This window comes from Anser anser (assembly GCF_964211835.1).
Source record: "Anser anser genome assembly, chromosome: 3".
NCBI classification, from domain to species: domain Eukaryota; kingdom Metazoa; phylum Chordata; class Aves; order Anseriformes; family Anatidae; genus Anser; species Anser anser.
This window is the reverse complement of record NC_139722.1, coordinates 11,142,519-11,157,322: the sequence shown is the minus strand read 5'-3', so window position 1 is coordinate 11,157,322 and position 14,804 is coordinate 11,142,519.

The window sequence follows — 14,804 nt, the reverse complement described above, 5'->3', positions numbered from 1 at the left end:
AATTTCCTAAAGGTACAGATGTTTTCACTGCCGATTTTAGGGGTCTATCCTCCAGCCCCCTCAGTGCAAGTATATGTATAACAGTCAAATAATCTTTGGATTTAGGTGTCCCTAAGTATTCATTTATATGATGGATTGTAATGGCTATATGGTTCCCTTGAAACCATTATATTCTATCAGGTCAAAACCAGCTTCTTAAAAAAGTTCATTTAATGCAAGGGTGGCTGGAATGATTTGTGTACACTGCATTTGCTTGCATGTAATTCCCATATCTGCTGGAAAATGAGTAGGGATTTAATGACCCCACAGGAACCAAAGGTTTTGGTGACATGAGCTAAGAATGGGCCTATGAGAAAAAGACCAGTGTGAATTGGGACACTCAAGTGGAATGCCAGCAAAGCCTGGACATCACATCATTTTGCTCTGGATTATGCCTATGCCACATGTTTTACAGAAAAGACCTTTCTCTACTGCTGTGATATATACATTTCTGCTACCCTGGAAACTTGGTAGGGGTATCCTCCCACTCATCAACTCCAGGCTGGTCTATGGAAAAGGATCAAAAAGAATGATAACTCACAGAGGTGAAAGAATTTTTTCTAGGTGGTAAAATAATGGAATGCATGGAATTGCATACCTAGTTACACACACAAATACACATGTAGAAAAGGAAATTGCCTTTGTATGCAAACAGAGACAAAGATAAAGACAGACAGCTTTACAGTATACCTGATAGAATTAGGGGTACATGTATATTGATTCAGGGAATGTCAGCCACTTTTACCTTGTGATTTATTATTATTATTATTTTTAATATCATGTGATATGATATATTTAACAATTAAAGGAAGACTCCATAATATGGGGGGGAATGAAGACAACATTTGCTTTTCATGGTCTGCTAAACCCATGACTGAAATGAGGATTCCACAAACTTTTTCTTTCCTTTAGAGATTTCATCAGAGTGACATAGGGCTAGCAACCTACAACAGATCCAACACTTCCTGAAGGTAAAAAAAACTCATTCTGTGACCTCTCTGATACCTGTATATCAGTCTAGAAGTGCTGCTTTTCCAATAACACTGATGCTCCTATTTTAGGAGTATGAGCTCCCAGAGTCTTCAGAGGGTGGAAGTAATTACTAATTCCAGCCTACCTCAAGGTCTGATCTGATTCCCACTCTGCGAAGACATTATTTATTTATTTGTTTATTTATTTATTTATTTATGATTGACTATACACAGGCATGTACCCAGAGACAACGGTACCTATTTTAGGCATCTCAGCTCATTACCTGAAGGTAAATGGGGCATATATATATATATATATTTTTTTTTTCTCTATTACTGTTCTCATATCAGGCTTTGTCTTCAGTAGTTAATAAAGTACATACCTGTGGTAGTTGATAGATGATACAACAACGTGCCAAGAATCTTGTTACCAGTAAAAAATGAAACTTTTTCTGTGCAAGAAACATTTGGAGAACTTTTCCTAGAACTTACCACAGCAACACTTCTAATGGCAGCAGCTCAGCATCTGTGCATCTCCTTTGGGCTTAACAGGACTGGAGACAGCAATACAAACAGGACTCCAAGTTTTATAACCTAATCATTTGAGATCTCATTCTGGCTTTGCTCACTGCATAGATCCTGGGATAAGCTGTGAAACAGGGCTCTATTTTCAGTCAGCTGTCAGTACTTATATCTCCTCACCTGCATAGTCTGGGTGTCAGAGCCCAAAGACAATGGGACATTCAGTACACATGCAGTAGAAGGAGGGGAGATTACACCAATTTTTGTACCACAGAACTCTGACCCTGTTCCCAGTGCTGTGAGCATTTTATTTCCATGTCTTTGATGCACCAGCTGCAATGCCTGTTCAGTTCAGTGAAGAAATGTGCAGTGCTGAAGACTATGAAGATTTTGTGCAAATCTGTTCTGCAGCCTTGGTCTGGCTCTTGGGAAAGCTCCACTGGCTCAGATCTGTTGACCCACAGGCTACTGCTCAGAAAGTGGGTGACATTTTAAATATCCTGTGCCCACATCTTGAAAAGTCTTCAGGGGAGGACAGAACTTAGTCATCTGTGGGGTTCAAATTTAAAACTTTAAAAACAAGTGTGGGACATTGACTACCTCAGTGAACATTTGGGACCACCACAATTTCACCTTCTTTATAGTAAAAGAGGAATCCTTTGCAGGATTAAAAGATGCATGGTCTGGGGTCATCTCACCTGCTACGCAAAAATATGTAGTCAATGGCTGGTGATCAGCTCCAGACCCTATCACTGCTTTCCATTCAATAGCTGCAGCTCTGCAGCTAACCTGGCAGAGGCAACGACCAACCACTTGTAACGAGGACCTTGTTAATCCAGAGGAATCTGTTCCCAGTCCTCTAAACCACATCTATGCCCCCTATATTTTCTGTAACACAGTTACTACCAGAGGCCTGTTATCTCCAGACATACACGCTGCTGAAATGACCTCATGACTTTGCAGCAGTTGTGGGGTTCCAGTTTTCCTCCATACAAATCTATATGTTTTTATGATTGACTACAGTGACAGTAATATCTAACTGTATCACTGTGTCACCATAGATTCAATCTCTTGTCTTGTACTCAGTGGAAAGGCATTATTTTAGCATAAAATATTGTTGTGACTAATACAGAACTATTGTCTGACTAAAGGATATATAAATAATGACCCAGAAAGAATTTTGTTATTTAGAACAACCTTAAATTGGGGTTTATTGGTAATAATATAAGAAATCTGAATTTTAGTTATATAATCACTCATAATATCTTTTCTGTTTGTAGCAATTTCTAAATATATAACAGCACCATAGAAAAATCATATACATTTTTTGTTTTGGTTTGGTTTTAGATTTAGCTTTTTGATAGGATACAAATTCCTACTGAAACTACGGGGAAATAAGGCCGAGGGATCAGGTAAAAGTCACAAAAATAAAATAAGTTAAGAGTCAAATCAGAAAGACCAGTTTCTATCATACCCAGCTATGCTTAAGTGTTAGAGATAGAGGTCATCTAACAGGGAGGAGGGAAGGGAGCTTGTGCCGTCAGGTGATCCTAAATACCAAATATGCTGTAATACCGCTGCCCAAGGGGAAGGTAAAGTCCTGACAGAGTTTCAGCCCTAACCAAGAACTTCCTGCTATTTGTGGTTTAAGGTCAGGTCTTTAAGGTTATTTTCAGATAGCCCTTTGTATGCAGAAATTGTAGGAATATTACCGTTAGGGCACTGCGCAGGAACATAAAATCCTCTCCTAAGAGCAATTTTGAAGAAAACTCGCCACCTGCTGGACAAAAAGCTCATAGTTCTGAGCTTTTCTAAACAATATTTGCTAAAGTAATTATTTATCAGTTTACAGCAGCTGAAATCATTCAGGGTTCACTCTCTCCAGTTAAACCGCTGATTTTGGGAGCTTCTGCTTTTAAAGAAAAATACTTTTCATTTGAAAATCTCTGTGACACTGTTTTTTGCTGGTGTTTAAATATAATGTTAATCAAACATTTCTGTATGAATAGTAGTCTCTAAAGGTTTAAATGTTTTCATAAGTGTGAGTTTTGTTAACTGCTATTCTAATATGTATATATCCTCTTTCTTTCCCTTATGATTGCATCAGGAATCTTTGTGGTTTCCTTTGTGATGTTTGTGTTGCTACGGAGTCTTTTATTTGCTGTTACTGCTTTTATTTACTGTTACTAAATAGTAACTGGAGATTCTGACATCTCATTAGAAATATTTCTCATTCCTGTAGTGGAAAAGGGTACACCTCTCAATGCTAGATCTCACCATCTTATGACTTACCCTTTTCCATATACTTTTTGGTAAGCAAAACTAGACTATCTAGTAGAGATAACAGATTTTGAGTGTGCGTGTCTCAGTTATGTAAGTTATGTAAATAATGTTACTTTTTTAACTTTTTTTTTTTTTTAGTGTCTGATCTACAATCAGCTAAGCCAAATGAAAGTTCCCAGTGATTTCAATCAGATCTGAGTACGTTACCTAATAACCCACAACACAATGAATGCATTAGTCAGAGCTAATATTGGGTTCACAATTTATTGGTGAGGATTGTGAATGCACAAGCCACAGAAACAAGTTTCACACTCAGAAAGTTCTGAACTCAGAAATAGGGAAGGTGCGAAGGATTCTTCCAGACTTGGTGGCCAAGCATGCTGTGAAAAGGAACAGCACTCAGTCCAGCATGTAGCAGGGTACAGGAATTAATCTGCCAATAGAGCCAACAAAGCAGAGAAGGAGAAAAAAATATGGACAGGTCTCCAAAATGGAAGCGAATGATAGAGAAACCCAAGAGACTATTTAAAATATATATATATATATTCCAATTTACATTACATTTTGTTTCAATTCAATAGTTTGCACCACAAAACTGACAAAGGTACCAAAGCTCAAAAAGAAAATTTGTAGGAAGCAGAAATAGTGGAAGAATTATCATAAAATGTGAGCATATTATTGAGAAGCTAAAATAGAAATATTGTCTAGAAGAGCTAAAGGAGTTAAAAGATATTCTTGTAAGTTCATTTAGAGAATGAAAAAGTAGTCTAATAAAAAGATGAAGTGAGAGAACTCCAAAATATTAATTTCTGTTCATTTTGCTGTAATAAGAATGATCGGAGAACAGACTAGACTAGACTAGACTAGGCTAGAATCGTTCAGTCGGAAGGGACGGAAGAAGATCATTGAGTCCAACTGCCTGAACACTTGAGGGCTGAAAGAAAGCTAGAGCATGTTATAGAGGGCATTGTCCAAATGACTCTTGAACACTGAAGGGCATGGAGCATCAGACACATCACTAGGAAGCCTGTTCCAGTGTTTGACCACACTCACAGCAAAGAAATTTTTTACTTCCAGTCTGAAGCTTCCCTGTTGCTTTGCTACATTCCCATGTGTCCCTGTCACCAGTGACCAGGGAGCAGAGACCAGCATCTCCAGCTCCACTTTCCCTCCTCTGGAAGCTGCAGAGAGCACTGAGGTCACCTCTCAACCTTCTTTTCTCCAGAATGGACAACCCAAGTGTCTTTGGCCTCTCCTCACAGGACATGCCTTCCAGCCCTTTTACCAGCTTTATTGTCCTCCTCTGGATGCTTTCAAAGACATTAGCATTCATTTTATATTGTTCAACAGGAACTGCATGCAGTATTCAAGGTGAAGTCACACCAATATTAAATGTAGTGGGAGAATATTAGCAGAATACAAAAATGCAGTTGAAGCAACTAACTGGTGTAAGGTGAATGTGTGCTTCTCTGACCAAGAAAAAAAGGGGGCTATAAATCAATAAGCTTGAGATTAGGTCAACATCTTCTACCAAATTTATCTGTTTGAATAATTTAATAAATTCTCTGTTCTGGTATATCCATCTGTAAAAGCTAAGTAAAAACACACACATAATTTCCAGGGATTATGTGAAGAAAAATATTAGGTATCATATTTAACAAAGGGGAAAATAACTGCTAACAGTCTGTATTTTCTTTGTCTTGGCCTTTGTCTGAGCTACTGGTGTATTCAGTCCTGAGTTAGGCACAATGCAATTTTTAAGAAATTTGTGGAACATTTGTCTGGAACTGTTCGTGTTTTCACAACACCTTGCTGACACATACTAACGATAAGCTGTTAAACTTCTGGCATCTCTTTTGAGGAAGATTTAAGGCAGGACCAGAGATGTGGATTTCTTACTTCAAGTGTAACTGAAAGAGGTAAAAAAAGCAGAGGAAAAAGCAGAGGTCTCATGCCAAACTGAATATAGGAACCTGCCTTTTAGTGAGGTGACAGTGGTGCCCAGAGAACAGGGGTCGTTGGAAGTGCTAACTAGCTGTGATTTTAGTGTCCTTGAGCATTGGACCAAACTCCATCAGAGTCCTGAGTTAAAGTATATCAGGGTTTGAATGAGACGATAGGTCACAGAAATCAATTACTGTTCAGCAACTGATCAGTTATTCTGTGGCAATTACATGCGTGCTTTAACATGTTGTATAGAGGAACTTTAGCTTTAATTTCTACCTTTCATGCTTTTACTTGCAGTATACCCATATATGTCACAAAACACAAGGAGACCAATATGGCAAAGCAGAGCTGTAAAACAGATGTTGTAAGCTCATATCCTGGAGGTAATTTATCCATATCTTTGTCCTGTCTACATCCAAATGTTAGAGAAAGAAATCCAATACAAAACAATAACATAGATGCTAGGAACATTTGTGGACTGCCAAGAAAACTTGAAAAAAATTCTGCAGAATGAGACCTAAGACCTGAGTAAGAGCATCTTGTATCCCAGATGAGTATATCCAAAATTAAGCTAATGACTATCCTGAATAGCTTTCTCTACTCTGACTCTGATGGAAAACAACTATTAACTTAGGCAGCTGAAGATATTGTATACCTCTTTGAGCTAAGAGTAGAGCCTCAAAATTGAGCTTTACCTCTTCACTCAGTCAGACATTATGACTTTTTCCAAAGTCTTACAACCTTCTTATCGTTATCATCACCTGCCAGAGAACAGGGACAAAGCTGGATTCAGGTGCTCCTGCTTTCCTCAATTGTGGATAGCTGTCCAAGAAAGAGGTCTACGCTTATATTCTTGATTTTCTCTGGAAACAGCAGAAGCCTTGAAGAGGCTGTCATTTAAATCATGACTTTTAGCACAGTCCTTAGGAAAGGAAAAAACTAAAAGATGAAACTGAGCCCTGTAGTTATGAGAATAATGTACGGCTAGAAACGGGACTTGAATGGTTCTTCAGAGGCAAGGCAATTTGGTCCTCTGCTCTCTGGGAAGACATTTTTTATATTGTTTTCTCAACTTCTCATGCATCATTGTAAGGCCGCTGAGAAACGTTCTGGGGGTTTGTTTGTTTATCCCTATTAGAAAGCCACTGCAGACTCTAACATCCCACATCTTACATCTCATGGTCAATTTCATATACCCATGTGTTCTTGTGTTAACTTAAACTCTTTCTTCTGTGGTATTCCTTCCTTTTTCTTGACTTTTGTATCCTAAGATAAACAAGCCCTGTTCAGAGAGAGGGATGCTTTGAATCCAACTCCCTTTTGATGGACCTCCTCTGCATCTGTTTTATTTTGAATTTTTACGTAGGCAAATACTGTAAGTGCCAATAGTACTTAGTTCCCAAGACACGGTTTCATTCAACGTTTGCACGTGCAGTCTCATTCATTCATATAAACAGGGTTTATTAAAATACGCCATCTCAAATATTGTGACCTTTGGAGAAAGACTGTGCTATTTACAAAGCAGTGAATACAGTTGTACAATTTAACCTTTTTTTTTTTTCTCCTTTTTGATTGACCTAAACAATGTAGTTGGTTACAAATCTGCTTTCTGAATAGATGCATCCTGTCATTCATTGCACACCTCAGTACTTGAAGCCTTTCAAAGTACAGACTGCCTGAGTCTCTTTCCTTGTAACAGAGATCTTCTTGAGACTCTCTCTGTTTGGCTCAAGGGAGAGGGCCTACTGGGGAAAGAGAGAATGGAAAGGTTTATGATCTTCAAAGACAAAATCCTTATTGTGTCTGACAATACCTGAGCTCCATTTCTTCCAATGAAATCCAGACAAGGACCATGGGAATCTCCTACCTACTCATTTGGGACTGGTCACGTTTCCATCTGGGAGCCATTAGCCTCTTCCAGTAACATTCACCTTGAACAGTGTAAGGCTAGTTTTAACGAAGAGGACAACTGCACCTGCTTCCTCTCAGCCAACAGGGCAGCTGAGCATCCAGATGTTTGTAACTGTGGTTAGTTTAGATGTTTTCCATCTACTTCTCACAGGAACTAACAGTATTGCATTCCAGTGACCATACAATCCTGGCTTCCTGTCTTACAGGACTACAGTATCCTTTTCACCTTTTTTGTCACTGTCAAAGACCTTCACATTAGATTTCTCCTCTGCAGCAGAGTCTTTTTCCTTTTTTCTTTCTTTCTTTCTTTCTTTCTTTCTTTCTTTCTTTCTTTCTTTCTTTCTTTCTTTCTTTCTAAAAAAATTAGGCAGTTTTTTATTTTTTTTTTGTTTGTGTATTTACTTCCACAATTTAGATTTTTAAATCCAGTGTTTAAGTCACCTGTAGCTAGAATTAACGGAATTACCATATTGCTAAATGCAAAGGGGGTGCTGAGGAATAATTTACTGAGTTTAACTTTTACTTTTTAACTTTTCAGATCATATGAGACTGTCATATATCGCACATCGTGGCATTTTATTTGCTAATACTGAATAGGAGCTCTTCTTGTTTTTGTTTTATTTTAAATTATTTGATACACATTATTTATTATTATTATTATTATTTTTGGCTGGTAATGGATTGCTCGCAAACTATTTGCAATGGAGACTGCTTTTTGTTTTCACACATTTATTAATTTTTTTATCATACATAATTGTTCTACTTTGACTTAATACATTCTGTTAGAGAGTTCAGCATGGGCATGTAATCTTCAGACATTTTACAGTACCCCTACATGTCCTAGATTTCTGTGCAAACAAATTTCACTCTCCAAAATATTCTTTCAGAATAAAATGAAGAAAGGTTCAAAGTGATTAAAATCTTTAGATGAATTCTTATCAGATTTTATTTTTGCATTATTTGGACTGTCTGACTTTGACTGTCAGTCTGAAGGTTCACTTCAAAACAATTTTCTGAAAAGGAGTTTTTCCTCGGTCTTTCTGACTCTACCATGGTAATTAACAATGAATTCTGTTGAACTTAAGTTCTGTGTCCAATGAACTCTGCACAGTGAGTTTTACCACTGATACATGCACAGTGTGTAGTATTGTTCAAATAAAACAGACACAAAAGAGGAATTAGCCAGAAGATATATTTTTTTAAGTTTGTTTTAAACTTGAGTTACCAATAGAGTGATTAATGGTAATAACTAACAATTATGACTGAATTCAGTTTTCTGAAGAGGAAGTGTGAAAACAAACAAACAAACAAAACAAAACAAAACAAAGGGGGGAAAAAAAAAAGAAGGAAGAGCACCATCTTACTCAGTTTTAGAAATCTACAGTGTGAAAGTTTGTCTCTTAAGTAGGCTGTTTTGGAGCCATTGAGAAGAAACAGGCAATTCCAGAGTGCTATTCATCTAACCTATATTAGACCCTATTTCTTTAGCATCTGCTGCACACAAATACACTCCTGCTATATTTGGCACAGAACCACTTTCACAAATTGCTTGTGGCCTTCAGGCTTCAGACCTTCAGGATGCAGGGTGGTAAAAAAGATAGCCCCATCCTATCCTCATTTAGTCTATGGTTTCTCTGTTGATGCTTCCAGCAAGCTTTGCCAAGTAATACCAGTGGGTGGGGTGTAGCCTTTACAGTGCACAATCCTGTCTGGTAAGACTTGGCCCGAACCCACCAAATCTGTTGATTTCATGTTTAGTTAAGTGAAGGTGACGTTACAACTTGGTGACTTCTGTTAACCATATTTTTCCAAATAACATATGAACATGCTTGAGCCTTTTAAGTTTTATTAAAGAATAATCATTTGAAGGGGTTTTCTTTTTGGCAAGGATCACAACCACCATTCACTCATCATGAAAACAGAATTAATCGGTATAAGGACAGAACGTGCAGAATTCATTATTGAAAGGGGTATGTGTTGGAGCTGGGAGGATGGGTGGCTCTGGCTAACCTTTTTTACTAGCTTTCATAGCCAAGAAAAGAAGTCCAAGTCATATTTCCTTCCTGTGCCATCTGTTCATTGATTATGCATTTTCCATTTAAGCAGGTACAGATTTCCTGGGAGGATAGAGTTGAAGAGGAGATATTAAACCTTATCTCCAATTCCTTTCTGTAGCATTGGGCTTCTGTCACTTTCCCAAAGCAGTAAGAACAGAAGTTTTGCCATCATAACATCACAGGAGAGGAAACAAGGTGTCAGAAGGAGGGGGAGTCTTGCTGTAGTCATGGTAATTAGGAGCAGCCTCATTGGATAGACTGGTTATAGTCACGGCTGAGGTTAGGATCTTGAGCCATGGGCTATGTTGTTTTCACAAGCCCTGCACTGGTTGTACATATGTCACCATCCTGGTCCGATGCCACTGACTTAGGGGCTATATTTAGTCCCATTTAATGTTACAGAATAGCACTTCTTAAAGGTGTTAGAAACAAGGATCAAAAGGAGGGATTTCCATAGTTCTCAGGGAACAGTTCTAATACATGATTTCTTGATGAAGCACCATTTGTGGCTACACAAAGATAACACATCTTTCCTTCTTTCTTTGCCAGTTTAATACTTTGGGTACTTTCCCACAGGGTGGGAACAGAAGGTTTAAATTCCTTCAGGCTGAGGTGTGTCTGAACCAATGTTCCAGCTAGAAGTAGCACACACAGACAAAACAAAACCAAAACCAAAAACTAACAAACAAACAAAAAACCACTTCCCTAGTTCCCATCTATGTTTTTAAAGTGGCTGTCTGCTGCATATAATAGGTCAGGCTATCTCCCCATTCAGGTCTTACAGGTCCTAGATCTTTTGTCCATATGTCAACAGCTTTTAGGCTGGACTCAACACTCAGTTGTCCTATTTAAGGTACTAACTATGTCTTGGTTACCTACAGAAGCACTCCAAAGTCAAAAGATTGATTTTACTTGCTTCCAGAGAGCTGGAATTACTCTCTGAATCTCTGAATGTTTAGTTGGAACTTAATCAGACACAGTCAGTTTGAGTCTCACTCTTATTTGCTGCAGGAATAAGAGGGAAAAGGTTTTCTTTCCTCAATTCTAGGGCTATTATAGACTTCTGTTAGTTTTATTCTTTGTTCCCCTCCTTTTGTTCTTTGCAATATCATGCTCAGTGTCCCACAGTAGGTATTCTGTTTTACACTGTTTGCCTTCAGTGGGCTATCTTTGGCAGACTGTTTCTGCTAAGGCAATGAAGAAACTGTGGACATGCTGAGGAAGCTGCCTGTGATGGGAGCAGAGTCAAAGACAATTAAAGAGAGAGTTTGTGCAGAGATTTTGTAGCCAAGTTTGGTTAATGAAAGTGTTTACAACATGAATTCTCTCCACCAGTCAGGGGAGCAGCTCCCTAACAACCATGTATGTGGTAGACAGTAAGAGACAGATTTGTGTTTGTTTTAGGCTGTTTGCACAGAATTTAGTACATCCAACAGGTTTGATGGTGTATAGGGGTAAACTGTCATCCTTTTCTTTAGTAGACTGGGTGGACTGTACTTGGGATAGAGGCTGGCCCATACACATATGTGCTAGGGAGTATGGCTAGGGAATGTATAAATACAGCAGAAACAAAATTTGAGATCTAAGAGGACAGATTATACGAAAAGCTCTTCACTTGGCAGCATTATAGTTTATAAGCTTGTTTTTATTGGGTCATTGGCTTTTTTAAGACCTGAAATACTATAGAATGAGTATTCTTTAACATACTTCCATCTGCTAGGGATATGCTTATTTGTAACATAGATTTTCCAGTAAGAGTGGAAATTCAAAGAGAAACTGGGAGGAAAAAAAGTGATGAATAATCCAGAAAAACATTCAGGTGTCTAACTGCCGCTTTTAGACACCTAAATGCAGCTGTAACTCCAAGGTGCCTGATTCAGTGAATCCTGAAGACATCCAGGTTTTTGTCAGTAAAGTGTATCTATGCTTGCATATCTCTTTGCACACATGCACAGCTCCCAGACATTCTTTAATAAATATTTATTGGAGGAGGGTCTGGAGCCCAGCTTTTTCAAGTTAATACACAGGCTATGTCCCAAACTAGAATGTTTTATCAAGCAAGCTAGAGAGAGAACTTCAGCCCACATTCACCTACAGAGCAAAGATGCCTCCTCCCTGGAGTGATATACTCTGATTCAGATTCCTGTTATAAATTAGGAAGAGAAGGATACAATGCTTTCATACCCAAAAGAGTGGTCTAATTCCTGCCCTGATGGTCATACTACCAGTAGGTTATTTCTTGTGAAAAAGACAGTTTGGGCTACACACATAATTTCAGGTGAGTATTCACAGCTGTAAATCCAGACTTTAACTACAAATGGGGTAGGCAGCCATATAGGGAAACAGCTGAAGGCTGGAAGCAAATAAGAAAGCAATGGTCATTCTACCTTCTTTATGTCTGAGCCCAGCCATCAGGGCTTTTCTCTTCCCTCTCTTTGTTTCCAATTTCCTTTTTTCCCTTCCTCAACAGACGAACCCATTCTCATCTTTGGAATGACATGTCTCATTTGGAGTAAGCTTCTGAGAAACCTCAAATTGGTTCTGTGGTATGGAGGGAGGGTATAACTCCCTGATGTGGTGGAAGGAGAAGCCAACTTCTTTGCAGGACTTTTTCCCCCTTCCATTAGCCAAGGCAACTATGCGCAGAGGACAGTGTTTTCTTAGTTACGTGCATAGTATCATTACATTTTTTTCTCAGGCTAAGGGTTCCACAGAAAGGCAAATTACTTATGATGAATATGATGCAGTGCTCAATATCCATCTTTAACCAGAAGAAATACTGCTCAGGAAATATATATATAAAAAAAAAAAGTCATAACAAAATCCATCAGTATCCGAGACACAGGACCCATGGAGGATCAGTGCACTTACTTGTATCATGTATCCTTTATTATCTTAGATCAGCAGTTGGGGAGAACATTTAAAAGCTGTAAGAAATCCCAAGCAGGAGGAATCTGAAGTATCAAACTTCTATATGTAAGGCACTAAATCAATGTCAATCTGTATTAGTAAATGAAAAAATCCCAAGGAATGCCCACTCTTCTCTTTCCCCTCTCCCTTTCCCCACACGTCCCACAGCTTTGTACATAGACTGTGGGCAGTCCACTGTTTCTGGCCCTCTCATCTGGCCTGTATACTGAGATAGTAAACTCACACATCCTATACCTGCAGCATGCTCAGTGCTGAGTCATGGCATCAGTCCGCTGTTTTCCCTAGCTTACTCCTGCTCCAGGGACCTAGATTTCCCTGGTGCTATGTCCCTCTTCTGTTAATGTAAATGAGGTTTCCTGCCTTTCTTTGTTGAAACAAGTCCTTCTAGGTTTTGAGGCTCTGCACGTTCATAAAATGGTTTTGTTAAGCAGGGAGATAGTTAGATAGCTTTGATTAAAATCAGTAGGAAAAACAAAAACAAAAACATATATTTACATATTCACAGATTCACAGATTCACAGATTCACAGATTTCTCTAGGTTGGAAGAGACCTCAAGATCATCTAGTCCAACCTCCGACCTAACACTAAGTACTCCACTAAACCATATCCCTAAGCTCTACATCTAAACGTCTTTTAAAGACCTCCAGGGATGGTGACTCCACCACCTCCCTGGGCAGCCCGTTCCAATGCTTAATAACCCTTTCGGTAAAGAAGTACTTCCTAACATCCAACCTAAAACTCCCCTGTCGCAACTTTAGCCCATTCCCCCTCGTCCTGTCACCAGGCACGTGGGAGAATAGACCAACCCCCACCTCTCTACAGCCTCCTTTCAGGTAACTGTAGAGAGCGATGAGGTCGCCCCTGAGCCTCCTCTTCTCCAGGCTGAACAAGCCCAGCTCCCTCAGCCGCTCCTCGTAAGACTTGTTCTCCAGACCCCTCACCAGCTTGGTCGCCCTTCTCTGGACTCGCTCGAGCACGTCCATGTCCTTCCTGTAGCGAGGGGCCCAAAACTGAACACAGTACTCGAGGTGCGGCCTCACCAGAGCCGAGTACAGGGGCACAATCACTTCCCTCGACCTGCTGGCCACACTGCTTCTTATACAGGCCAGGATGCCGTTGGCCTTCTTGGCCACCTGAGCACACTGCTGGCTCATATTTAGCCGACTATCCACCAATACTCCCAGGTCCTTCTCGGCCAGGCAGCTTTCCAGCCACTCATCTCCCAGCCTGTAGCTCTGCTTGGGGTTGTTGCAGCCCAGGTGCAGGACCCGGCACTTGGCCTTGTTGAACTTCATGCAGTTGACCTCAGCCCATCGCTCCAGCCTATCCAGATCCTCCTGCAGAGCCTTCCTGCCCTCGAGCAGATCGACACACGCACTTAGCTTGGTGTCATCTGCAAACTTACTGAGGGTGCACTGGACGCCCTCATCCAGATCATCAATAAAGATATTAAAGAGGACCGGCCCCAGTACCGAGCCCTGGGGGACTCCACTAGTGACCGGCCTCCAACCAGATTTGACTCCATTCACCACAACTCTCTGGGCCCGGCCATCCAGCCAGTTTCTAACCCAGCGAAGCGTACGCCAGTCCAAGCCCCGAGCAGCCAGTTTCTTGAGGAGAATGTTGTGGGGAACGGTGTCAAAAGCCTTAAATTTGATATTTTATAAAGCTTCATTCTTGTTTTTCTTGCTGCAGGCTCCTCATCCTCTTTGAAATAGAAGTTCGTCCTCAAAATGCTCAAACAGCAAGCCACATTTTCTGTTGACTTCATTTGTGACATTTTTGGCTTTAAACTTTCTGTCTCTTAATTTTCTCTGCTATAAAACAAATTAATAAAGATTTTGTTTTTGTTTTCTCTAAAATTATATTGAGTCCTGTAGTAATTCACAGAACAATTCTAGTTCCCCTGAGCTACAAATATATTGGCTAAAGAAGATGTGTGATTTTCAGAGGTGCTTGCCTAACAGTTTCTACATCTTGGCCTCCTGTGAGGTGTGTTGTGTTAAGCACCACAACATGGACAAACAATGACATGCAAAATGCCATCTTTGCTATATGTTTAATAGGAAAATACATCTGAATCAATAAAACGTAGCAATCTTCTGTATAATGAGGTCTGATACTGAAGATATATTTTTAATT